At 40.6% G+C, this 26,134-nt stretch overlaps 1 long non-coding RNA gene across 1 annotated transcript; it reads right to left on the bottom strand.

Annotated features, from left to right (window-relative positions):
* Positions 1-8,695: 8,695 nt before the first annotated feature.
* LOC142010241 (uncharacterized) lies at positions 8,696-26,121 on the bottom strand. The gene is made up of 4 exons (XR_012644739.1): positions 25,976-26,121; positions 19,988-20,150; positions 14,796-14,878; positions 8,696-12,455 (listed from the first exon to the last, which is right to left on the bottom strand). It is a non-coding gene; the product is annotated as an uncharacterized LOC142010241 (long non-coding RNA).
* Positions 26,122-26,134: the final 13 nt, after the last annotated feature.

Genomic DNA, 26,134 nt, shown 5'->3' on the forward strand with positions numbered 1-26,134 from the left:
GGGGCACCATTTGATGTGGGGGTGAGGGTGGTGTTGCACTTGCATTAAAAAAACCTATTTGCTCTTCAGACATTTCTAGCTCTATATACTCTACTTTTTTGCACCTCCAGCCTTTACAGAATATAATCTAATTACATATAATCTTCTATGCTGACATATATTCTAGTACAGTATTCTATTCAGCATAGAAGATGGTATGTAATTAGATTATATCCTGTTCAAAAAGAACACTACTGTCAACAGACGACCCTTGGGAATCTGGACACTCCTCAGGTGGGTTTTGTCAACAAAATGGCAGTTTTGTTGACAAAACCCTCTCGTCTAGACGTAACTGTAGTGTAAATGTCATCACTTTTAGGTGCCTGAGTTTGTTGTACAAAATCCCCCGATCAATGCTACACTCTTTACACTCTCACAGGATGTGACCAATTCTTTTTTGATCTTGTATGTCACACACAGCTCATCTTCCTGTTCATTAATTAATGCCAAGTTACTGTTTAATCCACAGTGTCCAGTAGACAGCAATGTAGAACTACCTCACTGTCTCAGGTTCTTGTAGTACATCTGTATTTTCAATTCTAGGGAATACCTTATTGAAATATTTTCCTCCTTTTATTGTCCAGACTTCCTGCCACTCCTCTCTCAGCTTATTTTTAATTAGGTTTTTAAACAGGTGTGCATAGAGGGATTGCTATGTCTTTTTTCCATTGTTACAGCACTGTTGTTACATTGTCCACTATCTCATTCCTTGCTATCCCAACATGCATTGGGATCAATGCCAGTTCAGTGATTACTGTCATCTGCTCCAATTCTGTTAGTAACAACATTTAATTAACGATGTTGTTTCTGCTATTTGAATTCCCATTTCTGATTGCCAGTGGACTCAACACTTCCTTGTGACCTACAATTACTCTGCAGGTTCTCTCAGCCTTTTTCTTGACAAATGAGGTTTCTTATAATTTTTACACCTGAAACAGGGTCAGTACTAGTGCAAACTGTTTGGGTACCTAGTACAAAGACATCAACATATTTCTGAGTCTCAGCTCTAAGCCAGCTCCCAATACACACTCTGTACTGTGCAGTCCACAACTTAGATGAAAGAAAATAACTAATTTCCTGGATTCTTTGCACATATTGTTTCACAAAACTAAGGTAGAAGTTATTCCAAAAATGAAGGTGCTAAAAATATCCAGCCTTAGGAATTAAATAACATACACATATGTCAGTTTCTCCTTCTACGTATATAAACCTTGTCATGAAGAGTTGTATTCAAGAAGTTTTAGTAAGACTCCCCTTAGTAACCAAACAGCAAATGTAACAGTACTAATGATTTCTTTAGGCACTAATGCTTCACTGTGTCAAACAGCAAATGCATTGGTGCCTGACTAATAATCACAGAAGAAAGTGGAATTAGTAGTATTCGCTAATGAACATAAAACAGCCAACAAAACATGATTAGAAGACTCTTAGTTTTATAAGTGAAAATGTGCAGCATGCCACTCTGGAAAAGGTGCACAATATTTATAGCATTTAGTCATAATCAAAAACAGAAGGCCTGATTCTGGCTGCTTTTACACACATCTGTAAGGTAAAGAGAACCAATCATGTCTCTGCTTACACATCTTCAGTGCAAGAGCAAAAATCTTGATCATAACAGACTAACAGGATGGAGAGGGACCTTGAGAGTTCATCTAGTCCAGTCCCCTGTATTCATGGCAGGAAGAAGTATTTGTACCATCCTTGACTGGTATTTGTCTAGCCTCTCAAGACTCCAGTGAATAAATAATAATAATAATAATCATCATCATCATCATCATAATAGTAATAAACAATGTCATGTTATCATTCACCCCTCTAACTCAACACAATTGCCAATAGGATATTCTTCCTAGATGGAGAAGTACTCTATTCTCTAAAAAGAAATAAGAAAAGGTTGGTATTTGCCTGGGTTTATGGTCAAAATATAAGGATATTTGTGGTCTTCTGATGAAAATAATGCCACAGAAAAGGCTTGCAGTTGTGTTTTAGTGGGCATAAAGCAACCTAAGCAGCCAGATACTGGTAAAGTATATCTAATACTGATTCATTCATTTTGAGCTAGGTTGTAACTTGGACTATACTGGAAACCAAGAGGGAAAGTCAGAGGAAATAAAAATGCCATTAAGCACGCTACTCAGCCCTGTGCTTTGAACCTGCAGAAGTGATTTGGGCTAGTTGGGCCAGTGATCACTGTTACAGTTGAGAGTGGATGTAGGGACTAGCAGTTAGGAAATGAGGTGTCCTGTGATGAGAACTCTCTCCTGTGAAGTGCTACACAGAATGAAAGATTGGGAGATGCCATTAGTATAATGATGTGACTATTAAAGTTCTGTTTTGCGTGTATTTTAGTCAGGATGTTGTGTTCATGATGGATTTTCCATGCAGAAAAAGAATAAGGAAAAATTAAGAAAATGCAATAAAATGAAGCAAATTAGCGTACATATGGCAATTTTTTTCTTTTCCTACAATTCTTTTTCTTTTCCCCTATCCCTCAGTGTTTGAAATGTTAGTTTCAACCACCATCTTTGTTTCTCTTGAATTACACTGTCAGCTGAAAGCATTTACCTGACAGACTCAGGAAGGGAAAATCTGTAAAATGCCAGCACTGGTTTTAAGGTGTGAAAAATTGAAAGAAGTAGCATTATATGTAAACATGCTTGCAATGTTTCTTCCACTAGTTATCTCCTCAGTTGGCAAGCAAACACAGCTGGAGAGACTGAAATTTCTCTCAGTGTGGTGGGACGGGGGGAAGGAGTTAAAAACCAATAATATCCAGACAGACAGATACAACTAGATTTGTTGAACCCAGTACCTATTATTCATTTAAAGTGGAAAGTGAGGGCCTGGTCCAAAATACATTGTTGTCAACAGAGACTCACACTGAGATAAGTGGCTTATTAACAAAAAAAGTGCAGTGACATGCAGAGCTGTCCTGTTCATAGGAGGAACAGGGATGGCCACTCCAAGCTCTGTGCTTTTGGGAGCCCTGCAGCAGCCTCCTATGGATGGGTGGATGGGAGGGGCTACCTGGGCTGAGGGATGGGTGCTATGGAGGCAGCAGGGGTCACCTACCTTCCCCACCACACCCTGCACTCACCACATTTGTGGCAAAAGCAGCAGCCTGCACTGCTCCACGCACTCTGCCTCACCTCCCGCCCTGCTTGCCTCACTTCTCTACAGTGGCAGGAAGAGAAGTGCCCCTCTGGTTCCTGCCACCTGTAGAGAAGTGAGAGCTGTGGGCTGTGAGGGCAGGGTGGTGCAGCCCTTGGCCGCAAGTAATCCCTAGATCCTGTTGCCTGGAGGAGTCAGGGGAGGAGAGAGCGGAGCAGGGGTAGGGCAGGCCCTGAGGCACAGGGAGAGGTTGCCTCAGGCTTCTCACCTGGGGCATTGGTGGGGGGAGGGTTGCCTCAGGCTCTGCTCCCCCCTTGGGACAGCCCAGGTGATATCACCATAGCATCATAATGAAAAGCTGAATATAAATGACAAGAATTGGAGACCTCCCTCTTTCTAATGACAGGTTGTATCAGTGACTATTACAGAGTTGGCAAGAACATAAACCAAGATTGGTTAGTCAGTATAGCCACTGGAAAGCTGCAGGTTTTCCTACATCCTGAAGGGCTCTGGTTTCGAACTTGGTGCATTAGTTTATTTTTTGTTTGTTTTTACTTTAGAGGTTATTTTCCTTTAAAGGTGTTCTCAAAAAATTCAAGTGAAACACGGACATAATCTATGTCTTGATATTGCTCCAACTGAAGCAAAAGAAAGTGTTGCTCACAGTTTCAATGAGAGCAGGACTGGGCATTTCTCATAGCAACAAGGATCATGAATAGAATATGCAAGGAATTTTCCAAAAACTTCAAGGATTGTGAATGGAATTGGATGGATGGATTATTGTGATTATTGTGAATGGACTGTATCTTGAATTAAAACTGACAAAAGCAGGGCATTAGCCCAAAGAGAGAGGGTGATGCCTGGTTAAGGCACTAGGCTAGGACTTGGTACGGTCGGGTTCAGTTCCCTAATTTGACACAGATTTCCTCTGTGAACTTCTAGGGCACATCAGTCAGCCTCAGTTTGCCATATATGTGTAGGAAGGGGACGATAATCCTTCCCTACCTCACAGGAGTGCTGTCAGGATAAATACACTAAAAGATTGTGAAGTGCTTTGAGAGTGACTGCTGCCAAGCACTTTGCAAAGTTTAGGTATTACTAATTCTGAGGTGTCTTGAGTTTTCTACACAGGATCCTCGCATGTTTGCTTGAATGAATCATTTAGTGGACTCTTTATATATTTACTGATTTTAAACAAATAGCCCAAAAAGCAATGCAGACTCAAGGTTTAATGGGGAGAGAGCAATATCAAGTTAGGTGAGTTTAAAGGGACACTTCTTATTATGTACAAGTCTTTCCTTTGACATGATAACAGTAGTTCACTCTGAACAAGTACCAGACTATTATAAAGTGCTACATTCGTCCTCCAGTCCTTCCTCATGCAGTAAGTCATTGACTGCACTGGGAGTCAACTTTGAAAGAACATGCCACTGGAGTGTGTACATATCAGTTACAGCCCATTCTGCCTTATATGGCAAGGCTAGTGTGGCACAACTGATAAATAACAGGTGGCTACTAGAAAGGAATGCAGGCACATAACAAAGGCCATAGGGTGCTGAAACAGTGGGATTTTGCCTGCAGCTGTCCACAGTAAATATGCATAAGTTCATTTTTTTGCTCAGTTATGGATTGATCCACCTGTTTTCCTGGGAGTGCCAGACGTTTCATATTCTGAGTATTGCAGAACTGATCCAATGCCCCTTGAAGTCAATGGAAATATTCCGAATGACTTCAGTGGATCTTTGATCAGGCCATCTATTTGCATTACAATGTTTGCATTAAGGTTTTCCTGTTTTGTCATTCACCAGTCCAGGGCTTTGCAGAGATATCTTCTTTCTTTATATCAAAGTTATCTACATTTTTGCTAGTTGTTACACCCAGGACCGTGGGAAGGGAGGGGAGTTTTTTTGTTGGAATGACTGTTTTTATATTGGTAATGAAAACCGTTCTTTTGTTACATCATTCCACTATAAATCTTTCTTTAAAAAAAATCACATAGTAACAACATTTTGTCTGGAACCAGTTGGAATTTAAAACTTCAGTCACAATCCATCATTTCCCATTCCTGCTGTTCCCATCAACAACACCTACCGCTATCCAGGCTAGCAGTTCCTTTCATCTTCCCATTGCTGTCTCCTGCTCTCCATTTATTCCCACTGCTGTCTAAAGAAGCACACAGTGCTGGTCACAGAGCTGATGGAGCAGCTATAGGAGCTCCTGCTATAATAGCAGAGTATCTCACAACTTGGCCTTCCCTCTGCCTTTTTACGATCTCATAACCTTTAGCCTCCTTCTGACCTCCAGCAGATTCTCTCTGCTCTCTGTTCCTTCCAGCTAATTTATGAGCATATGGCTAAATATGGCCCCCAATCCTGGAACCCTATCAATTGGATTCTGTGTCAGCAAAGGGGTTCCAGCTGTGTGGAACAGGTTGACATATCAGACCCCAAAGTGAAGGCTCACCAGGACAAGATCCTGTGTTTTGTGAAGGTGACAACGATGAAAGTGACCATGGCCAAGATTTTCAAAAAGAGACAATAAATCGTGATAGTCAGAAATACATTATACTGTAAAAAGGTGTATTGTTACAGCATTGACAAAGTCTCACCATTTTATTATTAGCCTCGCTATACTTGGTGCATTTCTTCAAACCCCAGCTTCTGGAGACATATGATTAAGAGAGAATGTCAACTTTCACGTAAAAAATGTAAGTTGGTATCCTTGATGACTATGGGAAAAATAAACACTTGAACAGAGTGCACTTAACCCTAAAGGTTCAAATCCCAGGTAGCAAACAAAATAACCCAGCGCTCATTATTTTGAAAGTATCTTGTGATTTTATGCCAAACTCTCTTTGCTCATGGAACCTGCATTTGTGCATACACATTAATAAGGTCCCTATTGATTAGAACAGAGACCCTAGGGCTGTGTCTAGATTACAGTGATTTGTTGACAGAAGTTACTGTCAGAAGATATCTTTTGACATTTCTGTCAACAGATCACACCCAGACACCAAAGTGGATCACAAGACCAACCTTCTCTGTCGACAGAGAGTAACTGGACTGCCCAGCCACTCTATCAGCAAAACAGCCATCTGGAAGCACAGCAGACAGGGCTGCCCAGTGTCCTGGAAGCCTTATCTGTCAACAAAAGGCCCCACGGAACATCCAGACCATTTTTCTGTTGACAGACCGCTGTTGACAGAGGCATTCTGCCTTGTGAGGAGCAGGATACGGCTGTCAACAAAAGTGCTGCATTCTGTCGATTTATGATCAACAGAATGCCTTGGGAATCTGGAATTTCCTTGGGTTATGTTGACAAAATGCCAGGGCAGGGGTGAGCAGACTTTCTGAGGCGTAGTGCTGAAATCTTACAGAGTGCTAGTGATAACTTTTTAAAGTCACTAATAGTCCTGCTTACAAGAGGTTCATTAACAAATAAATTAAGATGCAGAACTTTATCGTTTAGGTAGTGGTTAGTAGTATTAGCTGGTCTTTTTTTAATCCACAAGTGGCCTGGCCTTGAGCAAGCTTCTGGCTGCATGGGAGAGGAGGGGCAGGGCTGAACTCCCACCTCGCATGCCAATGAAAATCTGCTTGCGTGCCACTCTTGGCACCTGTGCCAGGGGTTGCTGACCCCTGCTGTAAGTGATAGAAGCAGCTGCAAAAGCAGACAGAGCAGGGATTGCTGCCCTGGTGGGAGGGGGTAAATCATAGGCCTGCTGGGGCATCTCTTTTTAGTGCCCTGTTACACCCAGAACCATGTAAGAGAACTCTTGTGCTTCCCCATCCTGTGCTGCCTTGATGAAAAACTGCCAGACACTCCAGCTCAGAGAGGCAGGAACAACCAAAACAGGGACCTTTAAACACTGAGAGAACTTTCTACCATTCTGGCTGGACCCTCACCTGTGCTGACTGGATGTCTGCTCCAGCCTTCTTCCTCCCATACAGCCTCATCCCCTTCGAATCATTCCACACCTGCCCCTCTTACCCTCATCTGCCTTTCCTGAGGCCCTCACCCCACTTCCTGGCAGTTTCCTTTCCATTTAGCTGATGTCCTCCTAAGTTACCCCCCTCACCCCAAAAAATACACAATATGGAACTAATGTGACATTTGCTACCATCCCATTGTTCATTCCAGTTGTGTTTTCTACCCTTTTTCCAGCTTGAGTTTCTTTTGTCTATTTAGATTGGAAGCACCTCAGGCAGGGATCATCTGTGTTTGTACTACTGTGTTTGTACAGTGCATAGCACAGTGGGGCCCCTTTCTTGGCTGGCTCTGAGGTGTTACCATAGGAAACGTGATTAATAAGGATATGATTCTTTTACAGATTCTGTAACTTTCTGGGACTTGTTCTAGGGCAGGGCTGGAGGAGCTGTTTGTCCCAGGACTCCCAGAGCAGTGGCCATTGGAATTGGTGAACAGTGGCCAGCCCCAGAGATGCAAAGCAGTGCATCCCAGCCTGTCAGAGCAGCAGTCAGGTATAGATGAGCAGCAGTGGTCAGCCTGGAGCTGCAGGACTTGAGCAAGCTGGGCAGTGCTCTTTCTGTCTCTTCACCATGCTCCCAGGACACTTATTAGTATAAGTCAGGGTTACAGGCTTCCATGAACTTTTCTTTATTGATTATGGCCTGTCTCTGACTTCTACTAAAAATGACCCTACGAACTCTTAACCTTAATTATTAATATATATTGGATGCTTGATTCACAAATGGCAGAGTTGTTAGCATGCAGAATTGTATTGCTTGGTATGGGCAAATAATTGTACAATCAAAAGTGCAGGCTGCTTTTCAAAACTGGGCCTTGAATGCCTTCCAATCTCTTCCATTGTGGTGAAAAATTTCCAAGGGCTTTTTCCCTGTTGAACTAAGAGAAGAGAGCCAAAGAGATAAAAAAGCCCCCCGAGAGTTGAATAATGATTTTTGGATGTAGCTAGTCAGCATGCACTCATTACTACTAACTGCTGAGGAGGCAATCGATAAAAAAAAAATTAAAGGCAAGATCCTTGGCTGGTGCATATCATGGTCGCTCCACTAAAGTCAATGGTAATTTACATCAGAGATGAATCTACTTATTTTCCTAATGCAGCACTGTGTTCAGCAAGTCTTCATTTTTGCTTTCTTTCATATAGAAACATATAAAATAAAACCTTTTTATTCTCCTTCATGAGAAAATACAATAATACAAAAAGCAAACAGTTAGTTAGCTAACAGTCAAGCAGTTAATAACTGACATAGCTCTTTACTGAATACGGCTTTTATTTCTCAGAAGCTCCAATGTTTTCTATGGGACTCCAGGCTTATGGAGAAAACATGCTCAATGGAGACATTTTACATTCCCATAAATGGCTTGCTGAAGAACTAAATAGGGAAATACGCACTGAACTTAATAAAAATATATTCCTAACAAGTCTAAACTCTACCTATTGACTCAGAGTGGTAGCAGCGTTAGTCTGTAGCATCACAAAAAACAAGCATGTGTAGGACCTTAAAGACTAACATGTTTATTTGTTAGAATATTGAGAATAATACAGTCAACAAAGCTGGGGACAGCAGCCATGAAAAGTTAATTCTTCTTGCTAAAATACTGCAAATATATAGGGAAATATACACTGAAAGAGATTAATTTGGCAAAAGAATTCAGAATATTCAGCGAGTTATTTTTTATTACAACACAGCATCTGGAGTCGTTCCAGCACAAGCAGACATGAATATCACAATACTTTGGGAGTGCCTGTGTGGATTTCATCCTCCCATTTTCATAATGATTAGTAGATAAGGGGCCCAACAAAACTGAATCACACTAACAAAAAAGTCATTAGACAACCTATGAAAAAATGTTCCTTTTATACCTACTTAAAATAATGTATTGAAATGTTTGCATGCATATATTTTAATATTTTAAGATTAAGCAGCAGTAAGAGATGAAACTGTACAACTTTTATACATTTAAAGAGTTATTTTTCTAGATGTTTCAAAGATATTTATAAATATATTTAATAACAAATTTAATCAGTATCTCAATAGTGCTTTTTTTCAGTATAGCAATGCTATTCTTCCATACAGCCTTGTGTCCTTTGAGATGCCAGTGAAAGATTTCTCATACACAGGACTGGCTAGAGTAAATAATCTGCATTAGATTTGCAAGTATAAAAAATGTTTACTTGTTTCAGCCTGATTTTACAGTGTCCTGCGCTTTAAAAAGTCATTTATTTACATGTGCCGAGTGGGTGTAAATGTAGTTGGCCATGTCTACACTACAGCAATCTTTGAAACATGCTTTTCCAGAAGACCTCTTCCAGAAGCTCTTCTTTTGAAAGAGCATATCCACACACAAAAATGTGGATCGAGAAATCGATCAGCTCTTTTGATAGTATCCACACAGCCCCTGCTCTTCTGCAAGATCGGTCCAGGGATCAAAAAATCTGGCACCACAGGGGCTGCTCTTTTGAAAAAAAAGGGCATGAGGAGCACCTACATGTGCTTTTTCTCAAAAGAAGCTTTCTGATGGAGGTGCTCTTCCTGATCTGGGAACAGAAGAGAACGTCCACAAGAAGAGCTGCATTCTTTTGATTTTGGATCAAAAGAACACATTTTGCATGTGGATGCTCCATATGTTCTTTCAAAAAAGGGTCTGATTTTCTGAAAGAACTTGCTAGTCTGGACGCAGCCAGTCTGAATGGCAACATTTCATACTTACTTTAGTCAGGAGTAATTGACTACACATAGCGCAAACCTGTGTAAATTTACTCTCATTTCCTGTTGTGTCTACTATAGATACCAGACCAGATTGTGTTTCCAAATCCACTGATCTAAATTCATGCAATCTGGTTCACTGTACACTATGGATGATTTTGTTTACTGATGGTTAAGGCCCATCTTTTATGAATTTACAATCTGATCATGAACAGTCCTGAATATCTTCATAGCATTTGATTTCTTTTAAATCAATGGGTGTAAAGAGTGCTCAGCACCATTCAGGATCAGAGCCTAAGGGTGATACAAAAATAATTTTTTGAATTAGGGCGTTTGCTGTAATTTGATATAGCAAGAATCCACATTCAAGAAAGTGGATATTTATTGGATAGGGTATCTACTAAAACTGAGTTTTGAACCATTTCCAGCTGGTTCTAATCCATAGCTAATTCAATCTACACATGCTTCTCTAATTTTAACATGAAGAAAGCCATCTGTAACATGTTAGTTACATTAGAAAATGTAAATCTAGTTTTTGACCAGAGCAGAGCCAATCAAATATGACTTTTTATTTCCCTGATCTTTGTATTTTCTGGAATAAGGACAATAAAACAAACAAAAATCAATCCAAGCCAGAATCTAGTCTTGAAACTACCAGGTACTTTTTTTGATTAGGGATTTTATTGCTGATAGAATTTCTTGCTCACCACATGCATTCCAGTGGGGATTCAAGTTCTGCAAAAATTATCTTGAAAGAGGATAACTGTGCTTGCAATCATCTTATGAGCTATAGCAATACAAAAAGGAGAATATGAATTTTCTCCCCTAAGTCATACAGATGACCTCACTCATCTATTTCAGCAAAAAAAAAATGAGATTGAAATAATTGAAATAATTAGGGAAACTGATACAGAAAATTGCTGGCAATGAGATTTTGCATGAAAAATACGGTGAATCTTTAAGCACATTAATTCATATTGATTTGTAAGGAAAGAAAATTAACAATAACAAAAAGCACCCCCAAAATACAGGCTTTCAATTACAAGATGGCTTCCATGCTATTTTTGTTCCTGTATTTCATTGTATTAAATCTATTCTAGAAATTATGTAATCGTAATGGTTTGTTAGCTGACCAACCCAAATCTCTGCAGCAGCTAGGAATTTTAGAGGCCTTTTAAATTACTTTATTTTCTGTTTACCTAATTCATGGCCAAATCTCTTTCTACTTCAGTTACTTGATATCTGTAGAGGCTGCAGACTTCTGACAATCACTGATTCTGTTCTATAGAGATATATTTTTCATTTAGATTACTTTCATATGCTTATTTCTGGTTCTCCCTGCTTCTCCCACTTAGCTTTTAGTTTTACCGTCTCTTCAGAGCTCAGGAGGTCAAATTATTTATCATGGCTCTCACTATACTCAGGCTACTTCTTATGCCAAAGGGTGTGCAAGCAAAGAAAAAGAATACCCATCTTTTTGATTCTATGCTCATACAGTGCCTATACAATGGGATCAAAGTCCTTGATTAAGGATCCTAGGTGCTACTGTAATATAGCTAGAAGTTCCATTTGAGCAAATGAGCCCTGTGACTTTTGCTGATCAAAGCATATTCAGCAAAGCAAAAGCACTGATGAAGTGACTAATTGCTCATGCTGCATGCCTTACACTGCCATCTGCTATTTTCATGGGGAAATGTAACGAATTCAAATAATAGGGAAGTTCTGTCTCCTCTAAATACTGTACATACACTCAACTTTGGCTCTAGTGTCAACAGAAAAAATTCTAAGGATTACTATGGAATTGGATGGTTTATACTAGTGCTGATTTGGCCCATAAAATGGACTCTGTACCATAGGGGCCCCTGCAAAGATATAAGGCTTGGGCACCCAATATGCAGTTTTTAATGTTGGCTCTTTAATTGAATGGGTATTGTGACAAATTTAGTTTGGTTCTATGCATGGGAGCACGCTGTAAAACCCACATGCGGCAAAAGTGTAGGGCCAAAACTCACTATGCCTATTAACTGTTACAGGGCTACTCCGTAATCCTTCTCTGAGCAGCCATGAGGGGATGTATTATGGGGCATGGCCCCGAGGTGAGGGATCATGATTTGCATGCTTAGCCACATGTATTCCCTGACATGGCAAGGGGTTCTACACATACATTCTTCATTCATGTTTCTTCCAGTTTTAGTAAAACTAGATTATATGAGTGGGTTTGGGGCCGTTCACTTTCAGCGCTTAGCAGCAGCTACAATATTAATGCTGCTTTTGCAGCTTATATTTGTGCCTGTTTTAGTAGCTGTCTACCACAATTTGCCCATTAGCTTTACAAAATAAACCAAAAAGAGTTTGTGATATTATTGTATTTTGTATTGTATTTGTATTGAATTGCTGGACCCTGTTAAATATTGTACTTTTTATGATCAGCTGGTGTCGTGGGACAGGAGCATTGACTTTAGGGCCCAGTTCTGTGAGATGTTCGCTGTCAGCAGCAAGACAAAGGCAGCCAAGTCTCGTCGTCAGAGCCAGAAACGGAATCAAAGAGTCAAGCCAAGGATCAGAACCAGAGCTGCAATCCGAATCAGGGACTTCATCCAACAATCGGGGCTGGAATTGGAGATCAGAGACAAAGATCAGAAACAAGACAGGGAAGCAGGATGTCAGAGTCAGACAAGAAGGGAGGGTCCAGGACAACAATCCCATAGAGACCAGTCATACAGACAATTTCCTGGGCCTTTTTTTGGGTTTAAACAGGATGCCAGTTAGAGGTCCTGGTGTTCCTCCAGTCACGGCCCAAGGAAAGGATCCTTCATGCATCTTCAAGTTTCATAGTCCCTCTGATTAGTCAGCTGTGGTGTAGGACCAGACAAGTAATAGTCACCTGGGAACCCCACTGCTGGAGGTTCAACATCTGTGGGTTCACAACACTCTCATTGACATCCTTGGGAGTCAAGAACATTCAGCATTTCACGGAATCAGGCCCTTATTTATTTTTTCATTGAATTAAGTAATCAGAATTGAAGGCATAACTCTAACTTACACACTCTCATATTTAAGAAATGTAAATTTACTTATTTACTTTGGAAAATTCTTCTTTGCTTCTGCTGACTCTGCCAGGTTTTTGACATGTGTTCCCTCTTGGGGTAAAGTGAAGAGTTGGTCATTTTTGCAGAAAAGCAAAGGACATTGATTAATGGGGGGTGGTTGGGAAATAATCTATTCATTCTGGTATATCATATACTTTTCTATAAGTAAATTTTAGTTGGACAACTTGTATAAATGGAATGTAAATGTGTCTATGGCACAGCTTGTGTCTGGTGCTTTAAGAGCCAAGGTTCACTGCCTGATGTCATTAATCAGGAACTATAATTTGTAAATGTGGGGTATGTAATGGAAATTAAAACAAATTGTGCTGTATCAACTAATCCCTCATTCACAGGTAACTCTCCTTCATAGTGAGTGCATTCATCCTAAGTATGTACTCCGTCCTTAAGACAGTACCACCATAAATTGTCCAATACACCTGTGTGTCATTGTCCTTCACTTGAAAGGACCAGGTCTGTCAACATGTGTGCAATAGGCCCTATAATACTAGCTTCCTTTAGCTCAGCTGGAGGCTATGCTTTGGGATCACAGTTCAGCAAAGCTCTTGTGTATGTGCTCAGTCTCCTTGAAAGCAATGGAACTTAAACTTGTTCTTAAATCTTGAAGAAGGAAAGTCTGCCTATCGTGACTGCCATTCTGATTGGCCATGATGGGCTGCATAGCAACAACTGTTAAGTTACTCTGGGGGCCACAGTACCTCTATAAATGTTCCCAACTGCTCTGTTTACAGTGAAAAATGTCATAAATGAGCTTTGGGCTATTCATTTTAGAATTCCAAATCACAACAGTATACAGTAAACTATTGCTGACTCGCACGTTTTGATGTGCAATATGAAACTAAGATTAGAAATCTACCCCATATGTATTTACTTGATTTGTTTTGATATTTTAATGGTTTTAATTCAGCAGAGACATATCCAGATATCACATTGTGCATTTCAGTCAATGCCAAAACTATTTCTGCAGTGATTGGCCTGTTATCCTTGTAAATGCAGTAATGGCAGAAAGATTTGCATCTGTCAGCTTTTTCATTGTAAGTCTCTCCAATATATTGGTAGAAACCTTCTTGCCCAGCTTTGCAAGTTTCAAAAGAAGTAAAGCAAATCTTTGTTTCTGTAGTGTAAGCAGGTAGTTATGCGCTTTGTTTGGGAGAACAGCTTAGTACAGAATAAGAAAAAAATAAGGTCTAAATGCCCTATCCTGCACTACTAGTTTAAAAAAGTAGAACTGAGCCCTGTCTTCATTATGCTGAGAAATACTTTTGCAAAGTATATCAGACTTAGAACAATAATTAATTAGTATTTTGTGCTAGTGATCAAAATTTCCAAGGATTGATCAATTGTAATCATTTAACGCTTTAATTTCAATGCATTTCTGCCTAATAGTATTGAATTACTTTCTAAAATTTTTACCATGGGATATTGGTGACTCTGTATTATATTATTATTATGCATTATAGCAGATTTGTTTGATCTATTATGTGTGGTCTTCTGAAACTAATTCATATCCAAATTGCCCCATGCAAGAGCAGAGATACATAATCAGGTTCATCAGGTGCTCGGAACTCAAATCATTCTTTCATTTCAAATTAGACAGTGCTGGATGCTTTGAGGCACCACACTTTGAACCCGACAGAGAGCTGAAAGGAATTAGATTTCCATTGTTCTTCTTCTTCTTTTTTTTTTAAAGTTAGTCTTTTTTAGCATTCATTTTCCTGTCAGTGGTTTACACCAGTGAATTTGTTGCAGATGCTACCTTGTCCTTGACATGAGTGATCGAGGTTGCACTGCTTCCTGAATCTTGCAGTTATCATTAGCATTTCTGAAAGGAAATGTTACTCACCTGCTATCCTGTATGCTGACAAGACAAAGTGATGGTGGTCACAGGAGGTGAAAAGAGGACTGGAAATTAGAAAAATCCCTAGACTGTCAGAAGGAAGAAGGGCAGACTTAAGAGGTGGCATAAATCCACTGGTTTGTACAACATCAAGAACACGAAGCTTTCTTAAACTGGTCACAATAACAAAAGAAAAAATGCTAAAAGGCCATGTCTGTTCATTTTTATTGCAGAGCCATCTCTGGGCCACCAGCCTTTTTTAGAATCAACATTTCACAGCAAGAGACCATACAGCAATGCAACGCATCTCTGCAGGCACTTCCTCTCACTGACAAAAATGATTCAAGTAGAGTAATAGCATGAACAGAGCTTCTCTGAGGCAATATATGCGTGTATATATTTGTATGCATTATATATACAGTAAACTCTTTCATATCTGGCATTCTATCATTTACTTATGTTTTGTGTAAGTACTGTACAGTGAAGGTAAATAAAAATGAGTACAGGAAATACAGTATAAGTTTACAGTGTACTATACTACTGTTGTTGGTAAATAAAGTATTCTGCATACATATTTGTTTGTTTCTTAATATTTAATTTTGTTTTTCTTTAGTGTTATGCATTGCTAGGTATACCTCTCTATTATTCAGAATATTTGAATATCCACCCACTCCCAGTCCTGTGGCTACCGGATATGAAAGAGTTTACTGTCATATTGCAAATGCCTTAGAAAAACTGATAGATACATAAAACTAAATTCAGTTAACCTATGTTTCTGATTGATTCTAGGGTAAATAGTTGAATAATTGTTGTGATGGAAGGAATCAGTGCTGCATAATCTTTTTTTCTTGGCAGAATCTTGTTGATTCGCAATTCTTCAATGGATTCCTAAAGAATGCTCAGTCTGTATTCTATTGAGACAGCACTCTGTGAACTATGCAAAACTGCACAATCCATTTTTTGTGGGTATTGGACTCACACTTAAATGTTGGGTTACTCTTAATTTGGCCCCAAGGATTTCCCATATCCCTATTACAACCACAACTCTTTTTTATTAGTTTTACTTTTCACCATTGGGTCCCCTTTATGACAGCATTGTTTCTTGGTTAGGGAGGGCTGAGATTTATCAATTATGTTCCTTATTTGGACAGAGGTGCTGCTTACTATAGGACCAAATGAGTCACATTTTTTCCCTAAATGTAAATGGTGACATTCACTTCAGTTCAAAATATTGGCACAAAGACCTATCTTTTACGTCCTAAGCATTTCATAGGCTGTTTACACACTATATGGAACTGTTGTATATCCTTTGCACCCATTGTGAATTTCATCAGGAGTACGCTAATTCAGGACAAGCAAATCCAAAGTTGGGTCTCTTGTGTGACCATGCAGACTACTTACCATTAGAACTAGTTTAAAAAAAAAGGGGGAGAGGGGGAGTGTCTGATTTTTTTATGAGTCTTCAAAGAAAAGATAAATTAATAACTTTTCCACAATTGAAAAAATACTTAGTTATAAATGGCCAAAAACGGCCAAGTTTTTGCCTGGAAACACAAATTAAATGTTTTCCATTTTATAAAATTCTGGAAATGTTGTCAAAATTGTGACAAGTACTATTTACCCATTTGTAAGGCTATTTCTTTTTTTTCAGTGCTTGGAAATAAGCAGTAAAATGTAACTTCAAAATAGCTTCACTCAACTCTTCCTATAAAAGCACAGCTGGGTTAATTAATACTGCTGCTGGAGAGACAGAATGGGTGAGAATGTGAGAGAACTGAAGTTTCCCTGATATTGTTGTTTTACAAATTGAATACTGTGAAAATAAGAAATAAAATGTAAACTAACAGAATTTTTCTTAGTCTTACACAAGAACAAAACTGCACATTTAAGAAATCCCATAGAAAAATAAACACTTAGGCTTCAATTTTTAAAAATGACTAATATTTTGTGTTCCCAAGTTTCAAACCATTTAAAAATGATCTACTTATAGAATCAGACATACAAGAACATAAGAACATAAGAACATAAGAATGGCCATACTGGGTCAGACCAAAGGTCCATCAAGCCCAGCATCCCATCTGCCGACGGTGGCCAATGCCAGGTGCCCCAGAGAAGGAGAACAGAAGACAAGTGATTTATCTCCTGCCATCCATCTCCTGCCCTTGTTATGAAGGCTAGGGCACCATACTTTATCCCTGGCTAATAGCCATTTATGGACCTGACCTGCAAAAATTTATCAAGCTCTTTTTTAAACCCTAATAGAGTCCTGGCCTTCACAGCCTCCTCGGGCAAGGAGTTCCACAGGTTGACTGTGCGCTGTGTGAAGAAAAATTTCCTTTTATTAGTTTTGAACCTACTACCCATCAATTTCATTTGGTGTCCCCTAGTTCTTGTATTATGGGAAAAGGTAAATAATTTTTCTATATTCACTTTCTCCACACCATTCATGATTTTATATACCTCTATCATATCGCCCCTCAATCGCCTCTTTTCCAAACTGAAAAGTCCCAGTCTCTCTAGCCTCTCCCCATATGGGACCCTTTCCAAGCCCCTAATCATCTTAGTCGCCCTTTTCTGAACCTTTTCTAATGCCAATATATCTTTTTTGAGGTGAGGAGACCACATCTGCACGCAGTACTCGAGATGTGGGCGTACCATAGTTTTATATAGGGGAAGTATGATATCTTTTGTCTTATTATCGATCCCTTTTTTAATAATTCCTAACATCCTATTTGCCTTACTAACTGCCGCTGCACACTGCGTGGATGTCTTCAGAGAACTATCCACTATAACTCCAAGATCCCTTTCCTGATCTGTCGTAGCTAAATTTGACCCCATCATGTAGTACGTGTAATTTGGGTTATTTTTTCCAACATGCATTACCTTACACTTACCCACATTAAATTTCATTTGCCATACAAATAAAAGTAAGAGTCATAGCACACTGCTCTTGAAAAAAATTGCATACTTTCTCATTTCTACTTTATAACTATAAAATAAATTGTGTGGAATATAAATATTGTGGTTACTTTTCAGTATATAGTATACAGAACAACATAAACAAGCCACTGTATGAAATTTTAGGTTGTACTGATTTTCCTAGTGCTTTTTTATGTAGACTTGTAAAACTAGACATATATCTAGATAAACTGATGTAACTGTGGAAGACTTCTGCATATGCCCCTGGAGTAAATGCACCCCTGGTGGAAAGCCACTGCTTTAAAGGGAGAGCCAATGCCTTAAAAGGAGAGCCACTACCTGAATTTTCAGAGAGTGGAGACACAGCACTTCCTGAAAATCAGTGTCCCCCAAATTTAAGACCACCAAAAGCAATAGTTACTTTTCAAGAATTAGGCCTCAGAGCTATTTGAAACATTTGACCTTTCCACTCACCCTAAAAATTTCTATTCCAGCACATACAAGAATCTGATTTTTGCAACAAATTTCCATTGCCATTTGTAAAATTAGCTTACCAATGAATAATTAATAATGTGCTGAGAAACGAGTGAATATTAAAGCTATGTTTAAGCATAATTCCTTAGGTCAAATGTCTTCCCACAGCTTTATTCTGTTTGTACACTGCCTAGCGCAATGGAGCTATGGTCCATGATTTGGCCTCCTTGGCACTTTAATACAGTTAATAGATAACAATAATGCCTTTATACCTTCACAGGGGATGGCAAAGGAGATGCACTGGTATAAATAGGTCTGCCTATTTATAAATGCGTGCCTCTCTAGTGAGCCTATTCACAGCAAAATCCAGCCACTTGAAATCTTCGTTCTAGCATTCTGCCCATATAGGCTGTGTCTACACGTGCACGCTACTTCGAAGTAGCGGCACTAACTTCGAAATAGCGCCCGTCGCGGCTACACGCGTCGGGCGCTATTTCGAAGTTAACTTCGACGTTAGGCAGCGAGACGTCGAAGTCGCTAACCTCATAAGGGGATCGGAATAGCGCCCTACTTCAACGTTCAACGTCGAAGTAGGGACCGTGTAGACAATCCGCGTCCCGCAACGTCGAAATTGTGGGGTCCTCCATGGCAGCCATCAGCTGGGGGGTTGAGAGACGCTGTCTCTCCAGCCCGTGCGGGGCTCTATGGTCACCGTGGGCAGCAGCCCTTAGCCCAGGGCTTCTGGCTGCTGCTGCTGCAGCGGGGGATTCATGCTGCATGCACAGGGTCTGCAACTCGTTGTCGGCTCTGTGGATCTTGTGCTGTTTAGTGCAACTGTGTCTGGGAGGGGCCCTTTAAGGGAGCGGCTGGCTGTTGAGTCCGCCCTGTGACCCTGTCTGCAGCTGTGCCTGGCACCCTTATTTTGATGTGTGCTACTGTGGCGTGTAGACGTTCCCTCGCTGCGCCTATTTCGATGTGGTGCTGCGCAACGTCGATGTTGAACATCGACGTTGCCAGCCCTGGAGGACGTGTAGACGTTATTCATCGAAATAGGCTACTTCGATGTAGGCTTCACGTGTAGACGTAGCCATAGTGGCCTTTCCACGTTATAAGACAATTTTGCTGCTACTTTATACAAAACTGAGAGAAACAAAAAAGCCATTAGAGGCTAGTTACCCCATGGAATTTCAATGCTTACATTTATGTGATATGGACTATTTTAAGAGAATCTAAAGGGATTTTTATTTTTTCCCCTTGAGAGAGTACTACTAGAACACTGTGAGAAATTGCTTAATATGTACGTTTTATTACTATTTTGCTTAAATAAAAATGCAAGAGGAGCATAAGGTTGAGTATTGTTTATACAAAATGTTTAAATGGATTATTGATTCAAAGAATCAAATATCCTTTTTAACGCATTTTAAAGAAACAGCGTGACACTGCCTTGTTTTTATATTTTGCAATATAAATGGAATGTTCCTCTGTTGTGACCAAGTTCCATAAACATGAGACATGGACAGATGTGATTGTGGTTCTTTCAATATCCTTGATAATATTATTTAATATGCATTTTACATTAGCACTAGATCCCTGATCAGAATCTATAAAAGTAAAAGTGCTTCTTCATCATTACATTGAACAAATTCAGTTGCCTTTCACTTTGGAAGCCTTCCATTATTCAGTCTCCACATAAGTGCATAAGTAAAAATGATATGGTCACTTAACCGTGGATTAGCTGGAGATTAGTTTATCAATCATCTTTTATCGGGGTTAAAAATAAATGGTGGGAAGTAAATTTAACTCACCAGGTGAAATCCTTGCTTCAGTGAAATCAAAGGCAAAACTCCTGCAGACTTTGATAAGATCAGTTCTTCCAAATAGAAGGCCCTGACCTCAGGTACTTTTTGGGTACTGACCATTTTGTTTCTTCTATGGAGTGGAAAAGCTCAAAGGAACCATCAGGAGTCTCTGTAATGGAGATAAAGTCCTCCATAAGGACATAAGGAGTTATTTAAACCATCTATGGCTGGATAGTACATGATTTCCTGTAAACAGACACCCTAGAATAGCAGCAGGTTAGTCAAAGTTCTTTCAGGCATTTTTGTTTGTTTCATATTTATAGAAGAAACTGAATACCCTTGTAAGTAATAGGATATGAATTTGGTGGGAAGCAGACCTCTTTTTTTTATCTCCTAATTTATAACATTAAAGAGTCAGATCCCCCACATCACACTGGATGACTTGAGCTATTTAAATTAAAATTGTTAAACATTTTCGTATTTCCTTAGTGGAAAAATAAGCTTAAAAATAATTTACGTTTGAGCTACCTAGAAGTCGTAAACAATTCCCAGCCTGAAGGTTTTCTAACTACATTGATTAAAAAAACACACAAAGAAATTATAACTCACAAAGAAATAGTGTTTGAAAATATATACTCTAAAAGAGAAAATGCCAGAGAAATGAAGCAATAAGAGAAATAGCCTATTTCCTTCAAGGGCTGAGTAAAAATCCTTGGAATGTACGTAGCCCTCCACTGTATATTTCAGTGGTGATCTTCTGTGGTTCAAATTTTCCACAACCTACTTCTAATAAGGTGAAACTCCACATGCATGGCCAGATTCCTGCTGATGTACATAACCATAAGTTCATCAAAGTTGTGGCTTTTCAACATCTGAAGATCTGGCCCACAGTTTTGTTCATTTCTTTCATCTGATTAATTCAGACTTTAGACTAAACCAATGCATGGGGTGGCATCATCCTGGCAAATGACAAGTCCTTGAAGTCAGTGGGAGTAGCAGAGGCTGAGCTCCTCTCAGCACCTGGCTAACGGTAACAGAGATCTTTTTCTCACAATGAAATTAATTTTTTGAAGGCAAGAGTTTGGATTTCCCAGAGATAACTGTTATCTCTTATTTCAATAGCTAGAATCTGTTGTCTACGTCAACAATCAGCATTAGATTATTGAATCAGAGGGCAGTACAGGGCAGCATAGTTTTACATACTCTGTTAACAATCTATCTTTAAAGTAAAACTATGGATGTTCACCTGATTTGGAAACTGATGTTTACATATTCCAAATTTACCAACACCCAGAATTACACAGTCTTCAATGTATCAGTAAAACTGGTATTTATGGAGCCTGTTAAATCTTTGGAAAGCAGAAACTACAGCATGCTAGTTGTAAAACAAAATTGTCAACCAAGAAACTGAACAAGTCTATTCAAAACAATGCCCAAAAATAATTGAAAATTTCCTGTTAGTCAATATGTAATAGACTTTGAAGGCTGGAGAAATTCAGATGATCCTTATAGTCTGAACATGAGACAGCAGGTCAGTTTATCAAACAATAGATAAGGGAGTTCTTATATACACGGTCTCTGTTTGTCTGAAATTTCTACTAAAACAAAAGTTCTTTTATCCTTTAACAATAATTTATTTCACTACTTGAAAGCCAAGTAACATTGTTAAGGAAATACATTTTTTCTTCCTAAAATTCTGGGGGAGGGGTGTTGCCCTGTTTGAACCACAATGATGTTGGCTGTCTGCATTTAAAAAAAAAATCACTAAATCAAGCCAGATTTAGGTTTGATTTAAATGTACAGAACAAAAGCAATGATATAAAGGCTGGAATTCACTGTATGCCGTTTCGGCATGGCAAGATGTATAACATATGCTCTTTGGAAATTCTTAACTGCACAGCAAGCCAAGCTTTGAAGACTCTTGGAGATCGGGGGAGATATCAGATGACTGGAAAAAGGCAAATGTAGTGCCCATCTTTAAAAAAGGAAAGAACGACAATCCAGGGAACTATAGATCGGTCAGCCTTGCCTCAATCCCTGGGAAAATAATGGAGGGAATCCTCAAGGAATCCATTCTGAAGCACTTGGAAGAAGGGAAAGTAATCAAAAGTAGCCAACATGGGTTCACCGGGGGCAAGTCCTGCCTGACCAATCTGAATAGCTTCTATGACGAGGTAACAAACTTTGTGGACATGGGGAAGTCAGCGGATGTGATATACCTTGACTTCAGCAAAGCTTTTGATACAGTCTCACACAACATTCTTGTCCATAAATTAAGGAAATATGGTTTGGATCCCTGGACTATAAGATGGATAGAAAGCTGGGTTGATGGTCGGTCCCAACAGGTAGCGCCCAATGGCTCAATACCTGGATGGTGGTCGGTTTCAAGTGCAGTGCTGCAAGGCTTGGTTCTGGGGCCAGTGTCATTCAACTTCTTTATTAATGACCTGGTTGAGGGACTGGATTGCGCCCTCAGCAAGTTTGCGGATGACACAAAACTAGGGGAGAGGCAGAGAGAGAATCCAGAGTGACCTGGATAAATTGGAGGACTGGGCCAAAAGAAATCTGATGCAGTTCAGCAAGGAGAAGTGTAGAGTCCAGCACCTGGGGTGGAAGAATCCCAAGCATTGTTATAGTCTGGGGACCAACTGGCTCAGCAGCAGTATGATGGAAAGGGCTCTAGGGGTTATGGTGGATGACAGGCTGGATATGAGTAAAAAGTGTGCCCTTGTAGCCAAGAATGCTAATGACATAGTAGGGAGGAGCATTTCGAGCAGACCTAGACAAGTAGTTATTCCCCTCTATTCAGCACTGGTGAGGCCACATCTTGAATATTGTGTCCAGTTTTTGCCCCCCCCATATAATAAGGATGTGGATTTGCTGGAGCAGGTTCAGCGGAGGGCAACAAAAATGATTAAGGGGCTGGACCACAAGACCTATAAGGATAGGCTGAGGGATTTGGGCTTGTTTAGTTTACAGAAGAGAAGGCTTAGGGGTGATTTAATAGCAGCCTTCAACATCCTGAAGGGAAGCTCTAAAGAGGAGGGTGAGAAATTGTTCTCAGTGTTGTCAGATGACAGAGCAAGGAGTAATGGTCTCAAGTTACAGAGGGTGAGGTGTAGGTTAGATATTAGAAAAAACTACTTCTCCAGGAAGGTGGTGAAGCATTGGAATGTGTTGCCTAGAGAGGTGGTGGATTCTCCATCCCTTGAGGTTTTAAAGTCCCAGCTTGACAAGGTCCTGGCTGGGATGACTTAGTTGGGGTTGATCCTGCTTGAAGCAAGGGGCTGGACTAGATGACCTCCTGAGGTCCCTTCCAGCCCTGTGATTCTGTGAAACTGTGGAGGCATTTGCTATCTTAAATTGGAATTTCCAAGCCCTGGTAAGATTAATTCAATTCCTTAATTTTCTGGTTATAGTTACGTTGATTACTTTAAAAATGGTTCTTATTTCTGTTTTGTCACAGTGAAAAGAAAAGAAAATGAAGGATGGGCATTTTTCCAGTGTCTCAACAGCATGGACCTCATGTGGTTTAAAAAAGATATAGCTTATGGCAGGGGGTCAGCAACCCCGGCATGGGTGTCAAGAGTGGCACATGAGCCGATTTTCATTAGCACACAAGGTGGAAGCTCAGCCCCAGCCTTCTTCCCTTATGCAGATGGGAGTTTTGTCAAAGCCATATTGCTTGCGGAATTACAAAAGACCAGCTAATGCTATCAACCACCACCTAAACAGTAAAGCTCTGCATCTTAATTTATTAATGAAGCTGTTGTATGTAGAAGTATTAGTGACTTTAAAAAGTGTCACTGGCACTCAGACCATACATAAAAGTCAAAAGGTCAAATTTCAGCACTCTGTCTTGGAAGTACCCTGTAATCTGAAGGAGTGTGTCTTACTCATGAAAGCTCATTACCTAATGAAATGTGCTACCTCTTTACCTAATAAAATGTGGTAGAGTACTGCATGCTTTGTTTTGCCTTGGAAGGGTTGCTGACCCCTGGCTTATGGTTTTACAACAGGCTTCCTTTGTGAGCCTGGGCATATCACTTAGTATGTCCGTACGTAAAGTGTGCTATCTGTAAAAATAAGGACAATAATATTTCCCTACTTCCCAAAGTACTGTGTGAGGATAAATTCATTAATATTTGTGAAGAGTGTGAGTACTTTGGTGATGGGACCCATGAGTAACAAGGGTGGCAATGAAGATCATGAAGAGTGGAGACCAAGACAACTAAGGCTAATTAACGAATGATAAAGCATCATTTATAGCAGAGCCTCAGTTATATGAATACCAAACCGACTGACTGGTCAACTGAACACCCTGTGGAACTGAAGTAACCAATCAGGCAGCAGGGCAGACAAACCTCATCCCCTACCATCTATAGTCCCCCAGCGCATATTGTACTGCCTGAGGCCTTCTCCCAGTGTCCAGGGCCACAGCTGGAGCCATCCTCTCCACCATAAGCTCTGACACTCCCCTACTCTGCGCCTGCAGCTCTAACCCCCTGCTGTTGCAGAAGTCCATAACGCCTTGTTCAGAGTTATGGAACACTTCAGAGTTATAAACAGTCTCCATTCCTGAGGTCTCCATAATGCTGAGGTTCTACTGCAAAGCTTCTTTTATTATGGATTTGGCAGAGTCTGGATGAAGAGAACCATTTTATGTATACCCAGATTGATGTCCAGCCTTTGTCTTTTAATGACAAGCAAGAGGCAAATATGGAACAGTGTTTTGTTGGGCATAGCAAAGTCTGATAACCAGTTTTGAAACTAATTTCCTTAAAGACAAACTCACGGATGTGTCTGAATCAACTCATGGAGGGTTTACACTGGAGAGAGATACCTGGCTTACAATATGAAATTTGATTTTGAAAGCCTGACGTCATAGTGACCAGAAATGTTTGAAAGTACTTGTGTAGCTGTTCCTGCAGTTGGGATCTTATATTCAGCTACCTCCCCCTCACAGAATTGCTGTATATGCTGTAAGTGCTGCTGTACTATGGTGAAGTACTTCCCAGTACCAAGCCTGTCATCTTCCAATGGAGAAGTAGCTCAAGGACTCATCCAACAGAAGCTGATATTCTAAACCTAGTACAATCCTGATGCAGATGTAGAATGGGACGAAAACAGCTTTTGTGGCACTGACGGATTATCACTGGCTATCAATGAATGGTGAGCAGACATCTGTTTTCATCCGCTTGGACCTCTGTGCAGAATCTGACATTGCTGATCATGGGATTCTGCTGTCTCATCTAAGAGAGGTGGTAGATGACCAGGGAAATGTGCCCAGTAGTTTAAATTCTTCCTAGAGGGATGAAACAAAGAACGAAAGGAAGAAAGCACCTGTCCACTAGATTCTACACTTGTCCCAGAGGGATTGCTACAGTCCTATATACAACTCACGTGCAACTGCTAGGGTGAACTGATAACATGGACATAACAGCAACCAATATGCAGATGACACACATCAAGGTGACCATTCCTGCCAGAGCAATGAGAAAAGACCAAAGCGGCTACAGTGAGAAGTGGCTAGTCCTGCACCTTCTGCTCTCCATTCAGGCTCAGTTGCCAGACATAGGAGCTGAGCATGGGGGGCTGGTGCGACAGGAGGAGGGAACCTCTCTCCCTCCCCCCATCAGGCCAAGCAGAAATGGGGAAGGCACTTGACCCCATGTGCCCCCATGTGTCATCCCCCCAATTCATGTATTGTTCAGCAACAGTTCATAATGATTCAAGCAATAAAGAAGACAAAAACGAGAAATGTCGCCTGAGGCTTCATTCCCTCAGTCCCCGTCCCCTCCCGCCCCGCCTGGTGCTTCCCCAGGGCTCGCTCTGTTATGATCTCTGCAGAGAGCAGCTCGCCCAGGCAGGCCACTATGCAAATCAACAAGCAGGTCCTCCCAGGCACCAGGGCGCCAAGGGTCGCCGAAACGAGCCCCTCCAGTGCCCTGAGCCGCGGGACGCCTTAGCACGACCCCGGCGTGGTGCACGCACCCGTGCCCAGAAGCCAGACGAGCCTCGTGCAATGAGCAGCATCAGCGCGGCGCGCACAGGCCCCTGCACAGCCAGGCAGGTCCTGGGGAAGCCTGCTGCGGCTCCCTCCCCGCGCGGGGCACCGCAGCCCCGCTCAGACGGGCGGGTCGGCCTGCTTCC

Source organism: Carettochelys insculpta, chromosome 3 (genome assembly GCF_033958435.1).
Source record: "Carettochelys insculpta isolate YL-2023 chromosome 3, ASM3395843v1, whole genome shotgun sequence".
Taxonomy (NCBI): Eukaryota; Metazoa; Chordata; order Testudines; family Carettochelyidae; genus Carettochelys; species Carettochelys insculpta.